The sequence below is a fragment of the Jaculus jaculus genome, chromosome 2, assembly GCF_020740685.1.
Source record: "Jaculus jaculus isolate mJacJac1 chromosome 2, mJacJac1.mat.Y.cur, whole genome shotgun sequence".
NCBI classification, from domain to species: Eukaryota; Metazoa; Chordata; class Mammalia; order Rodentia; family Dipodidae; genus Jaculus; species Jaculus jaculus.
Window position 1 is genome coordinate 128604714 of NC_059103.1, and position 18521 is coordinate 128623234.

Sequence of the window (18521 nt, forward strand, 5' to 3'; positions counted from 1 at the left end):
CTACTGAGTAAGGCTTCTCTGCTCCTTACATCCCTCATCTTTGCTTCACTTTCCTTCTTGGTGGCTAGGGTTTTTAGAAGAGGGCTAGCTGAACATTGCTCTCTGCTTCCTCCCTATGGACTGAATGTGGCTGTCATGCCTTGCACACCATGATGGATTGTGACCTGAAACTGTAAGCAGAACTAAACCCTTTCTCCTTTAAACTGATTTTTGTCAGATATTTTGTGTAAGTATGGAAAGGTAACTAAAGGGGGCTACTGTTAGTGATGGTAGAACATTTAGCTTATAGGCCTTATGGGCACTCCTAGTTTATGGGAGTGTGTCCTCAAAAGTATTTATGGGATCCCACCTCTTCCTGATTCCTCTTTACTCCTGGCTTGTGATATGAGTGGCTTTGCTCTGTGATATGCTCTTTTTTCCAGAGGTCTGAAGCAAAGAAACCACTTGTTGATGGACAATAAGCTTCAAACACAAGCCTTTCCTCTTTATAAGTTACAAGTTAACTATTTAAGGAATCAGCAGTTAAAGGTGCTTGCTTGCAAGCCTGCTGGCCTGAGTTCAGTTACACAGCTCCCATGGAAAGCCAGATGCAAAGTTTCTGCTTGTCTATAATTCCAGTGTGCCTATGGCAATGGGACGTGAAGCTCAGCTCCAAGGTCAATTAAACTCTCAATGCAGGTGCACCTTCCCCTCTCCATATTCATTTAAAAATTAGCTATATAAGACATTTCTTTACAATGATGGAAAACCAACATATTTGTCTGGTTGATTTTGGCATGAGAATTTTCCTTCGTATTATGTGTATACACATGTATAAATGTAATATATTACATATTTATGTCTATATGTTATGTCTACTATTGACATGATGTGCATCTACCTAAGGGTGCTTTGTGAATCAAGGTTTGTTGGATGTTTATGGCTGTCCAGAGACAGATAAACAGTTGGAGAGAGGAGGCTTTTGAAATGGGCTTGATCTTCAATACTGTATACTTATGAGGTAGAGGCTGGAAGATCAGAAGTTTGAGGTTAACTTTCATTTCATACAGAGTCTGAGGCCAGCATGGGATACGTGAGATGCTGTTAAATAATAAAATAAATAAGTAAATAAAGTAACAAACTATAATATCAAGCTCTAGATGTGAAAAAATGTGAAAAATGACTAGATAATGTGAAGTCAATCTTTTTTTTAAATATTTTTTTTGTTCATTTTTTACTTATTTATTTGAGAGTGACAGACACAGAGAGAAAGACAGATAGAGGGGGAGAGAGAGAATGGGCACGCCAGGGCTTCCAGCCTCTGCAAACGAACTCCAGACGCGTGTGCCCCCTTGTGCATCTGGCTAACGTGGGACCTGGGGAACCGAGCCTCGAACCGGGGTCCTTAGGCTTCACAGGCAAGCGCTTAACCGCTAAGCCATCTCTCCAGCCCTGAAGTCAATCTTTTCAAATAATTTATACCTTTTATTTTATTCTCTACTGACTCCATTCTCTGGCCACAACATTGAAGAAAGACTCAGGAATGGAATGGATATGTCTTTAGGGTACCTGGATTAGTGTGAGAGCTAGTTACTATTATAACAAAATATCCACAACTGGTTACCTATACGGAAAAGATGTTTATCGAATTTGAGAGGCTCAGGGGAATGGCACCAGCTCTTGTGAGGACCTTTTTGTAGATGATACGACATGTCAGGACCATGTGGGAGAGGAACCACCTGCATCACCAGACTTTGGAAGCCAGAGTGAGACTCAGGGAGAGGGGTGCAAACTAACTAGCACCACAGAAAAGCTACTTAATTCCTTCCATGGCACACCCCCAACAACCTAACAACCTCCTCTAAGATCCAGTGCCTTAAAAGTTCCAACAACACAGGGACAGTTAGAGGACAAGCCCACATCCAAGCCTTAGCAGTGGTGACCAAGATTTGTTTTCACATTTTCAGTTGCTTTTTAACATTATTTTTTTTTCTTTTTAAATTGAGGATTTCATACATAAACAATTGTAATTTGATCATAATTCCCTCCCATTATTCTTTATCATCTATTCCACTGAACTTCCTCCTTTAACTAAGTGTCAATCTTCTATTTTGATAGCTCATTATTATTATTTTTGTCCTCTTCCATTTTATGTCAAAATGTTGATGGGTGCAATACTGTGCAAGTGTTATGGAGGTAGTATTGATAACTACTGTGAGGTCATGAATGCACCCATCAGTTCATGTCTGAAGGATGGTGCTCCAAAGTACTTCTCTCCACCCTCTGGCTTTTACATTCTTTCTGCCCCTTCTTCTGTCATCTTCCTTAAATCTTGGAGGCCATGAGAGAGATGTCTTATTTAGCATTGAACTTCCAAACAACTTTTATTTTTGAAGGCCAACAGAAACCATTGATTCTGGAGACATTACTGACCAAGGAGTGGGTGTACAGGAGTGGCTGGAGTTCAAACCAATAAGTAGAGAAGAGTGAGTAAGAGCCCCTGGAACTAATAATCATCCTTGGTCTTCTCAGTCTTTGTTCTTCTCAGACATGAAGGCATCCGCTTTCTGGGCAAAGGTTTCAGCAACCAGCAGGGGCAGATCACGGGGATGTCAGCGTGGACCTTGACTGGCTGTGTATCCATCCGGAGCTTGCCCCAAAAGATAGCCTCATCTGGACAGGCGCCCGAGGCATCAAATTCCTGGGCTGCGTTGATGGGGCATAATCAGCCCCATTCCGCATGAGTTTGGCATTGGCAATGTGGTGCTTGACCATACCTCCACTCAGGATGATCAGACTTGAGAGCTCGGCGAAGATGGCCTGTGTGTTGATGAGCTGCAGGTCCTCAACCATGTCTAGAACCAGGCCTGGGTTCTTGTAGGAATGGAAGAAGATCATGTAGCCCAGTGAACCATCCGAAGTGCAAGGTGCAGCACTGCGATGTGGTTCTTCTGGGCCCAGAAACACTGATTCTGGGTTGTTGATCTCCTTGCCTAAATGGACAATCATCTTGGAAGGGGTCCACTTAACACCCTCCGTGTTCTGCTCCAGCACCATCTGGTCTGGAATGGGCTTCTCGCAGTCCTCGAACTTGCAGTCACTGTCATTGGGCACAAGTAGGTTCCCAGTCCAGTTGATCCCGTTCTCCCGGAGGCCCTTTCCTCTGAAGCTGAAGTAGCTAAGGTATGTGGGTGTCAGACGTTTGATGAGGTCCTCTTCCACACCTCCAGCAGTGGTCACCAATACATCCACCATGTTGTTTTGTACGAGGCAGTGAATGGTCTCACGGATGCCTCAACTGATGAGTTTGGATGGGTAGTCCAGTAGAGAGGTGCAGCGGGTTAGTGTCCGTTGGCTCTGTGTCAGATCCGGATGCTGGTCTTCTCGTGCCAGTGCTTCCAGTTCGCCCGAAGCTGTCAAAGGCTGAAGTCGCCACCTGGGACCTGGGCCCTCTGGAGGCGCGGCCAAGCTGTGGGACCGATTTTTTTTTTTTTTTTAATATTAAAAAGAAGAGTCTCCAGGCTAGACTGAGACCCTATCTTGAAAAACAAAACAAAACAAAACAACAACAACAAAAAGGAGTCTCTCAGCACTTTGATGAATTTGATGAGTTCAGAGTTTCCTCAGTATTTATCACCATCTCCCGAGAGAAGTTTCTCTGGCCAACGGAAAGAGCAGAGCAGCACTAACATTCTCTCCCTGAGCCCTGGAGGTGTGATACAGATGTGTGGTCTAGTGCTGGACACTTGACCGTCACTTTTTCTCATCCCTGGAGCTCAGTTTGCTCTGGTAGTTACTGCTATCTGAAGAAAAGCGTTTCTCTAACCCAAAGTGACAAGCAACTCATAGTGGTTCTCCCACACTTGGCGCTGGGATTACCAGCAACAACCTATAGTTTATAGCAATTGTATTCTCTTCTCCGCAGAGTGATTCTACCCAAATTCCTTTCTTCCTTTTCTCTCTCTTTTTCTCTTCCTTGCCTTCCTTTCTTCCCTTCCTTCCTCCCTCCCTCCCTCTCTCCCTTCCTCTTTCCCTTCTTTCCTTCCTCCCTCCCTTCTTTCTTTCTTGTTTTTCAAGTTATATTTTAATCAGCTGACAAAGAAGTAGGTTTCCTTAAGGCTTGTTCATAATGTCTTTAGTTTTGTGGACATTCCCCCACCCATTCCTCTCCTCCATTTTCCTGGGCTGAACCAACTTAGACCTTTCCAGCCTCTCTATTATGTTCCTATACTTACATATATATACTATTCCCTCCCCTAAGCCCTCCCCTTCTGCCCACTCCTGGACTCATTCTATCTTCCTGGCCTCTACTACTGACTCAAGCTCCAATTTACATACAGATCTAAAACTCCAAAGCTAGGATCTGCATATGAGAGATAACGTGTGGCTTCTGGCTTTCTAAATCCCTCTATCTTCCTATGAACTTCATAATTTCAGTTTTCTTTACAGCTGAATAAAACTCCATTGTGCATATGTGCCACATCTTAATTATCCATTCATCTGTTGATGACCATCTGTGCTGATTCCATTTCCTAGTTATTGAGAGTACAGCAGTAGAGAAGCAACAAACATGGCTGAGCAGGTATCTCTGTAGTGAAGTACACAGTATAGCCTTCACGGTACATACCAAGGAGTGGTATAGTTGGGTCACACTGATTTCCAGAGTGGCTGCACCACTAAATAAGGGTTCCTCTTTCTTCACATCCTTACCAGCATTTGCTGCCGTCTGATTTTATTTTATTTTTTTTGAGGATATAGTTATTCTGATCTGGTAAGACAGAATTTCAACGTAGCTTCAATTTGTATTTCCATGAAGGCTAAAGATGTTGAATATTTTTGCAAATATTTATTGGCCCTTTGTAGTTCTTCATTTAAAAAATATTTTATTTATTTGCAAGTGGAGAGAGAGAGAGAGAGAGAGAGAGAGAGAGAGAGAGAGAGAGAGAAGAGAGAGAGAGAGTATAGACATGCCAGAATCTCCTGCCATTGCATACAGACTTCAGATGCATGTGCCACTTTGTTCATCTGGCTTATGGGGCAATCTCACTCAGGCAAACACACTGAATCATCTATCCAGCTCCTATGGTTCCTCTTTTGAGAACTCTCTACTCAGTTCCATGGCCCCATTTTTGGTTTGTATAAATTATGTTTTAAGAAGTTTTTCTTTGTATTTTTTAGACTTAATCCTTGGTCAGATATTTAGCTGCAGATTTTTTCCCCCCTAGTTTTTAGGCTGTCTGTTGACTCAGGTGATGGTTTGCTTAGCTTTATAATAGCTTCTTAGCTTCATGAGATCCCTTTGCTTATCGCTTGTCTTGTTCCCTTGACTGCTGGAGTCCTGTTCAGAAAGTTCACCCCTAGGCCTCAACCCTTTTCTACTCCATCTATGCAGGGTTTCAGATCTTACATCAAAGTCTTCAATCTATTTGGATTTGATTTTTGTGCAAGATGAGAACTAAGGTCCAGATTCTTTCTTCTACATGTATATATTCAGTTTTCCTAGGACTATTTGATGAAAATGCTGTCTTTTCTCCAATTTGTGTTTTTGACCTCTTTGTCAAAAGTCAGGTGGCTGTAGTTGCATGGAATTATACTTAGATCCTCTTTTCTAATACCACTGATCTACATGTCTTAAAATTTTTAGTATTATTATTATTATTTGGCCAGTACCATGGTGTTTTTATCACTGTGGCTCTGTAGTAAAGCTTGAAATCATGTAGGGTGATACTTCTAGCATATTATAATAAATATCCTCTTATGATAAAATCTTCAAAAAAAATTAGGAATAGGAACTGAGAGATTGCTCAGTGGTTAAGGTGCTTGCCTGAAAAGCCTAAGGACAAGAATCCAATTCCCCAGGATGTTTTTGGATATTGTGTGTCTTTTGTTTTCCCACATAAATTTAAAAATTCTCTTTTTCTGTGAAGAATGGTGCTAGAAATTTGATTGAAATGACATTAAATCTGTATATTGCTTTTGGTAATATATCCATTATTAATTATTACTTATTCCAATTCATAAGCATGTGTCTTTCTTCAGTGTTTTAATGTTTTAATTGTAGAGCTCTTTTACTCCCTTAGAGATATTTCAATGTATTTATATTTTGTGTCTATTGTGAATGAGACTATTTTCTGATTTCTCTCAATATGTTTATAGGTGGTTGTGGTGGTTTGATTCAGGTGTCCCCCATAAACTTAGATGTTCTGAATGCTAGGTTCCCAGCTGATGGAGATTTGGGAATTAATGCCTCCTGGAGGGAGTGTATTGTTGGGGGCTGGCTTATGGGTATTAAAGCCAGTTTCCCCTTGCCAGTGTTTGGCACACCCTTCTCTTGCTGTGGTCCACCTTATGTTGGCCAGGGGGTGATGTCCACCCTCTGCTCATGCCATCGATTTCCCCTGCCATCTGGAACTTCCCCTCGAGCCTGTAAGCCAAAATAAATCTCTTTTTCCCAGAAGCTGCTCTTGGTTGGGTGATTTCTAACAACAATGCGAACCGGACTGCAACAGTGGTACACAAGAAGACTGTTGCTTTTGGAAGGATAATTTTGTGTTCTGTCTCCTTGCCAAAAGTGTTTATCGGCTCTAGGTGTTTTGGGGTAGAGTCTTTTATATATAGAATAATATCAATTGCAAATAAGGAAAATAGTTTGACTTTTTCTTTTCCTATTTATATTTCTTTTATTTATTTTTTCTTGTCCTATGGCTTTAGTAAAGACTTAAAGTATTATATTAAGTAGCCACACAGAGACTGGACACATTTGTCTTGCTGCCAATCTTAGTGGAAGCATTTCAAGTTTTTTTTTTCTATAATTAGTATGATTCTAGTCATAGATTTGTTGTATATAGCCTTTACTATGTTGAGAGATGTTCCTTACATCCCTATTTAAATTTTTTTTTTAGTTTTTTATATATTATTTATTTATTTAAGAGAGAGTGAGTATGGGTTTTCCAGGGCTTCCTGCCACTACAAATGAACTCCTGCTGCATGGCCACTTAGTGCCTCTGGCTTTATATGGGTACTGGGGAATTGGATTCTTGTCAGGCTTTTTAGGCAAGCACCTTCTCTCCAGTTCCCATTCCTAATTTTTTCGAAGATTTTATCATAAGAGGATGTGGGATTTTGTTAAAGGCCTTTTATGCATGCATTGAGATGATCTTACGATTGCTGTACTTGAGTCTTTTGTGATATATTACATTTATTGATTCATGAACCATCACTGCATCCCTGAAATAAAACCTACTTTATCAAGGTGGATGATCCTTTTTTTAAATTAATTTTTATTTATTTGAGAGCAACAGATAAAAGAGAGAGAGAGAGTGAGCATGCCAGGGCTTCCAGCCACTGCAGACAAACTCCAAACGCATGTGCCCCTTGTGCATCTGGCTAACGTGGGTCCTGGGGAATCAAGCCTCGAACCGGGGTCCTTAGGCTTCACAGGCAAGTGCTTAACTGCTAAACAATCTCTCAAGCCCTGATCCTTTTAATATGATCTTAGATTTAATTTGGAAGTATTTTATTTAAATTTTTGCATCTACATTTGTCACAGATACTGGTCTATAGTTTTCCTTTTTTGTTGTGTCTCTGCTTGGTTTTGCTAATGGTGTAATGTTAGCATCATAGAAGGAGTTAGGGAGCTGTCCCTCTTTCTCAATTTTATGAAATAACTTGAAAGCAGAGTTTTCAGATATTTTATGAATGTATGATAGATTATGCAGTGAACCCATCTGGACCTGGGTGTTTTTATTGGCAAATTTTACTCTTTCAATCTTGTAGCTAGATATAGTTCTGTTTAAGTTGTGTATCACATCTCAGTTTAGCTTTGGTAGATCATATGTGTCAAGAAATTCATTCACTTATTTTAGATTTTCCAGTTTGATGAATATAGCTTTTTTCTTCTTTTTAAAACTTTATTTATTTATTTTATTTCAGAGAGAAAGAGGGAGGGAGGGAGGGAGGGAGGGAGGGAAGGAGGAAAGAGAGAGAGAGAGAGGGAGGGAGGGAGGGAGAGAATGAGCACACCAGGGCCTCTAGCCACTGGATATGAACTCCAGATTACATGTGCCATGTGCATCTGGTTTATGTGAGTCCTGGGGAATTGAACCTGGATCTTTTGGCTTTGCAGGCTGCCTTAACTGCTAAGCCATCTCTCCAGCCTTTGTAATACTTTTTGTTTGGTGTTTTTCCGAGGTAGGGTCTCACTCTCTCCTGGAATTGAATATGTAGTTTAGACTGGCTTTGAACTCATGGCAGTCATCCTACTTCTGCCTCCTGAGTGTTAGGCTTACAGGTATGTACCACCTCCCCTGTCTGCAATACATTGTTTAGAAAATGTTAGTGATAAGCCTTTGGAATATAACATGTACTTAGATTCTTAGTTTTTTGTGGAAGGCTTCACTGTTATGTAGAAATGTCTTAACTTTGGCTTAAATATTTGTATCCTATTTTTCTGTTCTTAAAAGTAGTAATGAATTGGAAAGATGGCTTAGTGGTAAAAGTGTTTGCTTACCAACTCTGATGGCCCAGGTTTGATTCTTTAGTACACACATAAAGTCAGGTACACAGGCTGGAGAGATGGCTTAGCAGTTAAGGCGCTTGCCTGCAAAGCCAGAGGATCACTGTTTGACTCTCCAGGACCCAGTAAACCAGATGCACAAGGGGGCGCGTGCATCTGGAGTTGGTTTACAGTGGCTGGAGATCCTGGAGTGCACGCACTCTTTCTCTCTCTTTCCTTTCTCCCTCTCAAATAAACAAACAAATAAAAATATTTTAAAGTCAAATACATAAAATGGCACATGCCATTTTACAGTGGTAAGAGGCCCTGATGTGCCTGTATTCTCCCTCCCTTCTTTCTTTCCGTCTGCTGTTTCTCTCTGTCAAAAGTAGAAATATTTTTAAGAAGCAATCACAGTTTAGCTGTCATATTGTACAAAATTGTGACTCTTACCTTAAATTCTCCAACAGTTGTATTAGGAGATATTGAATATAGACATGCTTATTATTTAAATGAATTATATTATTTAAATGAATATAGTTTTTTAAAGTATGTCCTTTCATCAATATATGTTGTAATCTCTCCCTTTTCATGTCAAATCTTATTGAATAGGGTCCCCCCACCTTTGGTTAATTTAGCTAAAGTTTTGTCAATCTTGTGAATCTTTTCAAATAACCAAGTCTATGTTTTATGGATGTCTTTGTGTGTTTTCTTTTTTTTTTTTTTTCTGTTTCATTTATTTCTGCCTTGATTTTGATTGCTCATTTATGTCTGGTACCTTTGGAATTGCTTTGTTTCTGCTTTTCCAAGACCTTCAAGCACATCATCAAATCATTTATTTGAGAGCTTTCTATTTTCATAATGTAATCATTTTGAGCTATATCTCTTAGAACTGCCTAAACATATATCCCATATATTTTGGTATGTTGTAGTTTCACTTTCATTCAGTTCTAGGAATTTTTTGATTTCCTTCTTTACTTCTTCAGCTACCAATTCATTGTTCAATAGTGCGTTGGTTCCATCTTCAGGTATTTGCACATTTTCCATTGTTTTTCTTGTTAATTACTAGCTTTATTGCATGGTGGTAAGATGTAATACAAGGAGTTATGTCACTTTTCCTAAATTTATTGAGGCTTGCTTTGTGTCATAATATGTAATTTGTTTTAGAGAAGGTTTCATGAGTTCGTGAGAAGTGTGTATATTCTATAGTGCTTGGAAGGGTTTGTAAATGTCAGGTCCATTTGATCTATTATCATTCAATTTAATTGTTTCTTTCTCCATTTTCTATCTAGATGACCTGTTTATTGCTAATAGCAGGATATTGAGGCCATCTACTATTTTCGTGTTGGGATTCATTTTTTGACTTTGTAATTAATATGTGCACCTGTGTTTGTTACATATATGTCTAGAATTTTAAAGTATTCTTTTGTGTATTGGTCCCTTGATTAGTATGAACTGACCTTCTTTGTTTCTTTTGATTAATATTGGTTTCAGGTCTATTTTGTCAGGTATTAGAATAGTCACACTTGTTTACATTTTAGTTCAACTTACTTGGGATATATTTTTTACATATGTTTCTTGGTGAGGTAAGTTTTTTTAAGATAGCAATAGATGGATCTTGTTTTCTGATCCAACCTGTCAATCTGTTTTTTTTTTTTTTTTTGATTGAGATGTTGAGATCATTAATATTCAAAGTCATTGAAAAGAGTCAGATTATTACTGTCATGATGGTGGTTTTGTGAAGTTTTATGTTTTTTTGATCGTCACATTTTTAAGAACTGTCTATCTTTGGTTATATATATATTTTTTACTTTTGAATTCTTTAGAATTTCCTCAAAGTAGCTTTTCTTTCTGGCCTCTACTATATGACTGGATCTTCTTTCTTTTTTCAGTATTTAATTATTTTTATTAATTTGAGAGATAGAAAGACACAGGGAGAGGGAGAGGGAGAAAGAGAGAGAGAGAGAGAGAGAGAGAGAGAGAGAGAGAGAGAGAGAGAGAGACAGAGAGAGAGAATGGGCATGCCAGGGCCTCCAGCCACTGCAAACAAACTACAGAACTCTGGATGCATGCTCTACCTTGTGCATTTGGGCTTATGTGGGTCCTGGGCAATCAACGTGAGGTCCTTTGGCTTGCAGGCAAGTGCCTTAACCACCAAGCATCTCTCCAGCCTGACATTCTTTCCTTTTTGGGATATATTTTCTTGATCTTTGGGTACTTGTTTTTCTTCTTTTTAAACATTGTTATTTTATTTATTTGAGGCAAAGAGAGAGAAGGAGAGAATGAACATGCCAGGGCCTCTAACCACTGCAAATAAACTCCAGACACATGTGTTACTTTGTTCTTCTGGCGTATGTGAGTCCTGGGAATTCAGATCTAGGTATTTTGGCTTTGTGGGCAAGCACCTTAACCACTAAACCATCTCTGCAGCCCTGTACTTGTTTTTCATTGAGATTTGCCTGTCAGGAGATACTCCATTTGTCTTTTAAGACTGTTGTACCATATACAAGGTGACAGTTCATAGGAAAGGCATGAGTTGAAGTGGGATGTTGGGCTTACATGTGGAAGGCCCACACAGTGGTGTGTGTGTGTGTGTGTGTGTGTGTGTGTGTGTGTGTTGTGTGTGTGTGTGTGTGTGTGTGTGTGTGTGTGTGTTATATGTAGTGCTGCACAAGGCTTTGTAGCAAGAAGTGTGATAATGGAGGTTTACCCAGCCATGATGAGTGGTGAGGGTGGTGTGTTCAAGTAAATAGGATGAGCACAGATAATTGGGACACTAGGAATGGGAAATTTACTTGCAAGGCTTGGATCCACAGACTGGTGGCAGCTCTGGTGGGTTGGGGAGGATACCAGGGTCTGTGAAATCGACTGTACCTGTCAGCTCCCTGAGACACTTAGATAAGAAGGATTAGAAGAGGATGATGAGGAACTAGGTACTCATCCCTGGTAGTGTGTGGCTAAGCTGGACTTAGTCTTCTGTTTTGATATTATTGCTTTAAATTACCTTTCCACAATTGACTAGCTTTGAAGTAAGTCAGGAGTGCCTGGCATTTTGGCTTCTCTGGGCAACATTGAATGAAAAATTATCTTGGGCCATGCATTAAATCCACAAACACTAATGAAGATTGATGAATGAATAAAAGATCTGCATATAGTTTTTGTGACATCTACCACTACAGATAAGCAAAAATTCCTCCCATTATAATCCTAATTATGTGGTGTTCTGAAGAGTATTTTAAAATTATCAAGTATGTCCCAAGTTTGAGATTACTAATAAATAAAATGAAGGCATATAAATAGTAAAACTTTGAAGCTGGGCATGGTGGCACACACCTTTAATCCCAGTACTCTGGAGGCTGAGGTAGCAGGATCACTGAGAATTCAAGGCTACCCTAAGACTACATAGTAAATTCCAGGTCAGCCTGTGCTAGAATGAGACCCTAACTTGAAAAACAAAACAAAACAAAAAGTAAAACTCAATTGATCTTTTAAAAATAGTTTTATTATAAAGGCAAGAGAAGAAAACATAACACTAGTAGGATATTTGACATGATACTTGAGAAACTAATACATCAGTACCTGTCTTGGTGGACGTATTTGTATTCTTCAGTGAGTTCTCAAGGTGCTTATCAGATATTTTGGTTATAATTTTACTCTTATTGAGCTTCATTCTTGGAAATCTTTGGTCACAAACATAGGCACTGCCAAAAAGTGACATGCACCAGGCATGCTTGTGAAGTGAGGGATATTTGTCTCCGGGAAGATGAAGCCTATTAAAGCATAATCATGAGAAATGTTCAAATTTTAACTTGGATATCAGATCATATACATTCCATTTGAAAATGGCAAGTAATATACTTACATTGACTGAAAATGGATTTGCGAATATGCCAACATATTATTTTCTTGGAAATCTTGAAATCTGTTTTCAAATACTTGTATCAAATCAAGAAGCATGGCTACACATTTTCTTGCTATCCATAGGACTGTGTTTAGTCAGTGTGTCAAACTGCATAAAACTGTTTGTCTTAATTTGAGCTTATCATAATTTCAGTTTCATCAGGAACACTGTAATGATTTAAAATATTATATTGATAAATGAGGTTTCACCTTAAAGATGCATATTTAAATCAGTTAAATGAGTGGTTAAATTCACAACAAAAAACCCCATAAGTTGTAAGCCAGGTTTCATTGTCAAGTTTTGGTGCTAATTTTGCTGTTGACACTGTAAGTGACTTGATAATGTGTTAGAAGCCATCTCCTCAAAATTTGGTCACTTAGACATGTTACTTCTGTAAAGTAAATGATGTATCCATAGTCAGCATCAACACTTTTCAGGAGTTCCTGGAAATAACAATGATTTTATATTTTAGTCCTTATGAAATAATAGCATTGATGATTTGTATGCTATTATCCATTTTTAATGCATTTGCATATCAATATTCTTCTTGTAGCATGCAATAACTTTATTAAGTTTTGGGCAATAATTGCCTCAACTTCTATTAATTTTATACATCTCTCTCTCTTTTACCTATTATTGTTTGGACTCCTTTTCTAACTATATCATACCATTGATAACTGACAACGAAAATTCGTTAATATATTTCCTGCTTTGTGCAAATCCCTTGATTTAGTTGCATCTTTTACTGGCACTGAAGAAACCATGTCTTCATCTATATGATCTTCATCACCAACATCTCTCATAAAATGGCAAGTTGAGAGTGGTATTTCTAGCATCTGTACTGCCATCTGTCATCAAAGTTAAAATTTAAAATCAGCAGTTCTACTCTATAAGCTTCTTGTCACAGATTTTCTAATTTTATCTATTTGCCTGGCTATAATATGGTGAAACAAAATGATTTCAGAATCATCTCCCTCTTTTTTGGTCATATTATATCTGCTTCATTCTCCAAACATGGCTTAACAAACTCATCTGTAAATGATAATTTTGCTATCAAATATACTACCACATACCTGGCTTTTACAATAGAACCTTTCTGAATTATTACTTATTAAAATATTTTGTTAGAAAGACAGAAATGTATGATCTTAGAGCATATATAGGTTTATTTTGTGTGACACTACAACATGATGCTGTCATCTTCCAAGTTCACACTTGAAAATTGTACCACTGAGTTATTAAAGATTGCATAGATTCTCATATTTTAAGTGGGTAATTTTTTGCTTTGGGCCCCATTCCTAGTTATCTTGAGCCATGATTGTGGACTGGACACTTTTGGTAAGGACTAAAAAAATAATAAGGGCTTGAAAGATAACTTAGTGGTTAAGAAGCCTGCCTTCAAAGACTAAGGACCCAGGTTTGATTCCCTAGTATCCATGTAAGCCAAATGCACAAAGTGGTACATGTATCTGGAGTTTGTTGACAGTGGCTAAAGGCCCTGGTGCTCACATTCTTTCTCTTTCATAAATAAATAAATAAAATGCAATAAATACCAATTGCGTGACTGCACACTGGGAAGTTCAAGAACAAAACCCCAACCTTTAGTTATAAAAACCAAACAAACAGAATAATAAGCCTGAGAAGTCATAGTGTGCAAAATTATAAGCAGGTTGTGAGAGACCTCCCCACCCTTTGATGATGGTTTCTGTTCCAGCCTTCTTCTATCATGCTGGTGTGAACATATGCCTCTTTCCCATTCAGGTTACTTTGAGGCACATCTCAGAGGCTGCTGGAGTTAGAATACAATAATTCTTGGGGTATAAAACTAATAATCTCAAATTTTTCTTTTCATTTTCTTTAGCACATTCACAATATATGAAGAAATAATGTATTATTATCTCAGAGGAAACATAAGCAAAAACAGGAAGCCTTGATTATTAATGTCATAAAGATGTTTGCTTAGAGATTTTCAAGATCTCTCTTCATTATGAATTACAGTATTAGCAAGAGCACATGTCTGTGCATTTGAGATTGTATCTGTTCCAGAGGAACTGAAACATTCTGCTCAAACCCCGTTTTCATGTACTGTGCAGATTCAGAGCTCTTTCTGTATTTCCCTAGAGTCTAGAGCCATGGGTGAAAGCATAGTTTTTACACTTCTTGGACACCTCATATTTCAGTCTCTGATATGGTTAGAATATTTTTTATTATCTTTTCACTTTATATATATTCTCACTCTCTCCCACTGTGCTGACCTGGGTGGGTAACTAACTGAGAAATTTTCATGATATCTACAAAAATTACACATATTATTTCCTGCGGATACAAAATATTTTTTGCAAATGTGTGTGGTAATGGTAAGGATGGCAAAAGACCAACATATTTAATCTTAAAATGGAAACTATGCCAGACATAATGCTCTTAGACTTAAATGTCTTTAAGTGAGCCTTTGAGATTAAAATTGAGAAAATTCAAACTTTGAAATATTTAGAATATAATAATGATAAAATAAAGATTAACATACAAACCACCCAGAATTATTGAATCTTAACAGTAGGCTATATAGTTTTGGATCCATTTCTTTAAATAGATGAAACATCATGGAGATAGCTGATGTTCCCTCTGCAAAATCCTCTGTGTCTCCTTGCTTTTTTTTTTTTTTCATTAACTCAAGTTTTATTGAACTCCTTGCTTTTTGTTCATATAGAAAACTGCTCTCAGGATCTCAGCCCTTAATCATTCTCACTTTTTTCACTTGTTTTACAATATCTTTGTAGCCATCATGAGTATATATTATTATATGACATGTTTTAAACTTTATGTAACTGATATAATTCCATATATTCATCTAAGTTATTATTGAAAATTCAACGTTCATCTTCCTTTACTTCTTTTCTTCTTCCTTCCTTTCTTTCATTTTGGGTCAAGGTCTTTGTATATAGCTGAGGTTGCTATCAAACCTGTAATCCTCCTACATTGGATTTTCAAGATCTGGAATTAAAGGTGTACAGCACCAAGCCTGGCCTTTGAATCATTTCTTAAAGGCTACATTGTATTCTATTTTATGAAAATTCTATATTTTATCCATTTTGCTACTACTGAAAATGTAGTTTGTTTTCATTCTTAGCTATCACACAAAATTCTATGAGAGGCATCTTTATCATCTTTCCTTGAATACATGTATTGCAAAACCCTTGAAGTAACATACCTGAAAGTCCCATTGAGTATTCTACCTCTTCCAGAGCTAGCCTAGTATGCTCATGTTGCTGTTTCTATTGGTTTTCCCCTTTTTATTTCTCTTTGTCCCTCCTTTTCGCTTCTATCAATTTGTGGCTCATCTGTGCAAATGCAATTCCACGATGCACATGTCTGCAGGGCAAAAAGTACAACTAAACTAAATCAGACCTTTTACCAGGGCTTGGGCCCTTCAGCTGTTGATACTGTACAAAGAGTTTGCTGTATCTATTACTCTTGAAAAACACTCCATAGGGTGATGCTTTCTTGTATTTCTTGGCTAAAAGGATCACCATCGGTTTGTGAGATGCTTGTCTTGAAGAATAAAATGCACTAATTGTTCAACACATCTCACACATGTTTACCTGGTACTGTACTTAGAGGTACTGGAATGATCACCAAGCAGTGTATGACTTAAGAAACTCAGTCTAGTCCAGAAAACAAACTAGAAGCAAACATTTATGTTTTAAAACTCTTTTTCCAAGTTGTGTGTAAATACCAAAATGAACAAAAGAAAGGAAGGAAGGAAAAAAGAAAGTAAGTAAGTTATGTTTTGCTTTCTTGAGATGGGAGTTCTCTAAAAGAAGAAGCAGGAGAAAGAATGACTGCAAGATGTAATGCTGTGTAGTGTCATGGATTGGCGATTGGCAAGGAATTTTGTAATTAAATTTAAAATTTTGGGAAATACAAGTGAGACATGGTATAGAGCAAGGTGAGCTGGTGCTAGACTTGTGTGGATATATACAGCAGGCTCAGCTACTGAGATTTTAATTCATAAACCAGGGAAGAGCCACAAGTGTTTAATAATTAAAACTTAATATTAAAATAAAACTAACAGCAGTTGGTAAGCATGGGATGGCACTTGGGTCACTGCAGTGGTGGCCCAGGAAACAATGCAGAGGGAGGGTGTTGAGGTTCTGGGGTAGGAATATATGTCTAGTAATTCATAAGTTTAATTGATCCTCAGGGTTTGACATTTATATAAGAGTCCCACTTTGGTGAGGGATGAAAGGTTCATTGCTTGGGAGGGCTAGCTATGTCACAATGACATTCTCCAAAGAAGGGAGTTTGAGAAGAGGATCAGGTCTTCATTGGAAAGGCATGGGCTTACTTTAGGCTACTTTCACTGTCAGGTAGGTTTTAAGGCAGAAGGCTGTTGTTTGCTGTGGTCAATGGAACTGCGCATTAGTATTTATGAGAAGTAAGGCTGATGGAAGAGACTTAAGGGAAAATTCCAGTATTTTCAAGAGCAGCAGAGAACTCAAGATGAGTGTAGAAGACATACTGAAGAAGCAAATCAGGGATAACTATGGGCACTTTTAACAACACAGACTGTAGGAATGTAATAGAAAATGCATTCACTGAGTGAATGGCAGTTGATGTGGTGGCTACAGCTGATCTCATTCCTAATGTCGGTTCTCTGTTGGTTTTTTTGACAGGACAATGAGCAATGGGAGATGCCAGTCTGAAACCACACAGTGATCGTCTGCTCGACATTTCTAGAAAAGTCTGTGGTTTCCTTCCAGGCATTGCCTCCTTTCATTTCCCCCTTTTATTCTCTACTTCCTTGCATCTTTCTAGAATTCTGTAGGTGGCAACAAGGATGTAAGGGATACCTGCATGTTAGGAACAGGTTGCTGAGAAGCCACACTTCCAGCCTACCTGGCTCCAGACATCTCAGTAATCATCAGCTAGGTCATTTTCATTAGGAGAAGCTTATTCTTCAACTTGATATTAACCTTGTGTACTGGCAACAGAAGGTCTCTGAGTCTTCAAAGTTTATGGTCAAAGATCAGCTTGGCATCCCTTTTTGTAATTAGTATGTGGGAAACTCCTAGATAGCTATGAATTGCAGGTGCTGGGACATCATTCTGCACTGACTGTATCAGGTTAGCTGGAAATATAGCCTGAGAATATACTTTGAAGTCACTGAAAATTGAGAAATGCAATGTTAGTGTGTTGTTTCTTTCTGCTACTTTTAATTGTATATGTAGACATATAGGCTGCAGGTGGAAGTAACTTCATGTCTATTACACTGTGGTGCATGGCTTTGCTTTTATCTGGACGGATTTTCAGGAATCATTAAAAAACTAATTTTAAATCCAGTGGGTAGGAAAGTCAGACTTCAATGTAGGCTGGTCTTGCATGGATGACATCAGTTCTCAGTGCCTGTCAAATGTCTAAAAGAGTTAAGTGTGGTGGGTGGTGCATGTCAGTAATCCCAGCACTCAGGCAGCGAAGGCAGGGAGACTGTGAGTTCAAGGCCAGCCTTGAGCATCAGACTTCATCCCAACCCCCCAATGGCCTACCAAAGTCTGAGAAAAATGGAAATCTTGAGGCCTATTGAATAACTAAAGGAGAAAAATTCATGCAAGCACATTGTGTGCAGGAATTTTTTGTATTTCCTTCAGCATTAAACCCATGGATATATGTGGTACCTCTGTACACAATAAATTCAGAAATTCCCAAAGAGCAAAGGGAGGTAGAGAGGAGACAGATGGAGTTAGAAGGTAAGTCACATAGTTGAATACTTATCTGTTTTAAGAAATTATGTTTTCATACCATACTATAGTTCTTATTGTATAATTTACTAAAGTTCATTGTTACATAGTTTCACTTTTTATTTTATTTATTTTATTTTTTATTGCATGTGTGTATTCATTATATATGATAGCTCATGTGTGTGAGGGTGCATATGGAGGCTGTCTTCCTTAATAATTCTCCACCTTATTTATTGAGTCAGCATCCCCTCATTGAATAAAGAGTGCACTGATATTACTACTAGTTAGCAGCTTGCCCTGGGGACGTGTCAATCTTGCCTCCGGAGCACAGGGATTGCAGGTGCATGGCAAGTGCTTTCCTGAACTGACCCATCACCTAAGCCACTCTCCCTTTCTTTTTTCTTTTCTTTTA

The 18521-nt window shown here is 38.3% G+C and overlaps 1 pseudogene; it reads right to left on the reverse strand.

Annotated features, from left to right (window-relative positions):
- Nucleotides 1-2507: 2507 nt before the first annotated feature.
- LOC101603176 lies at nt 2508-15904 on the reverse strand (annotated as a pseudogene).
- Nucleotides 15905-18521: the final 2617 nt, after the last annotated feature.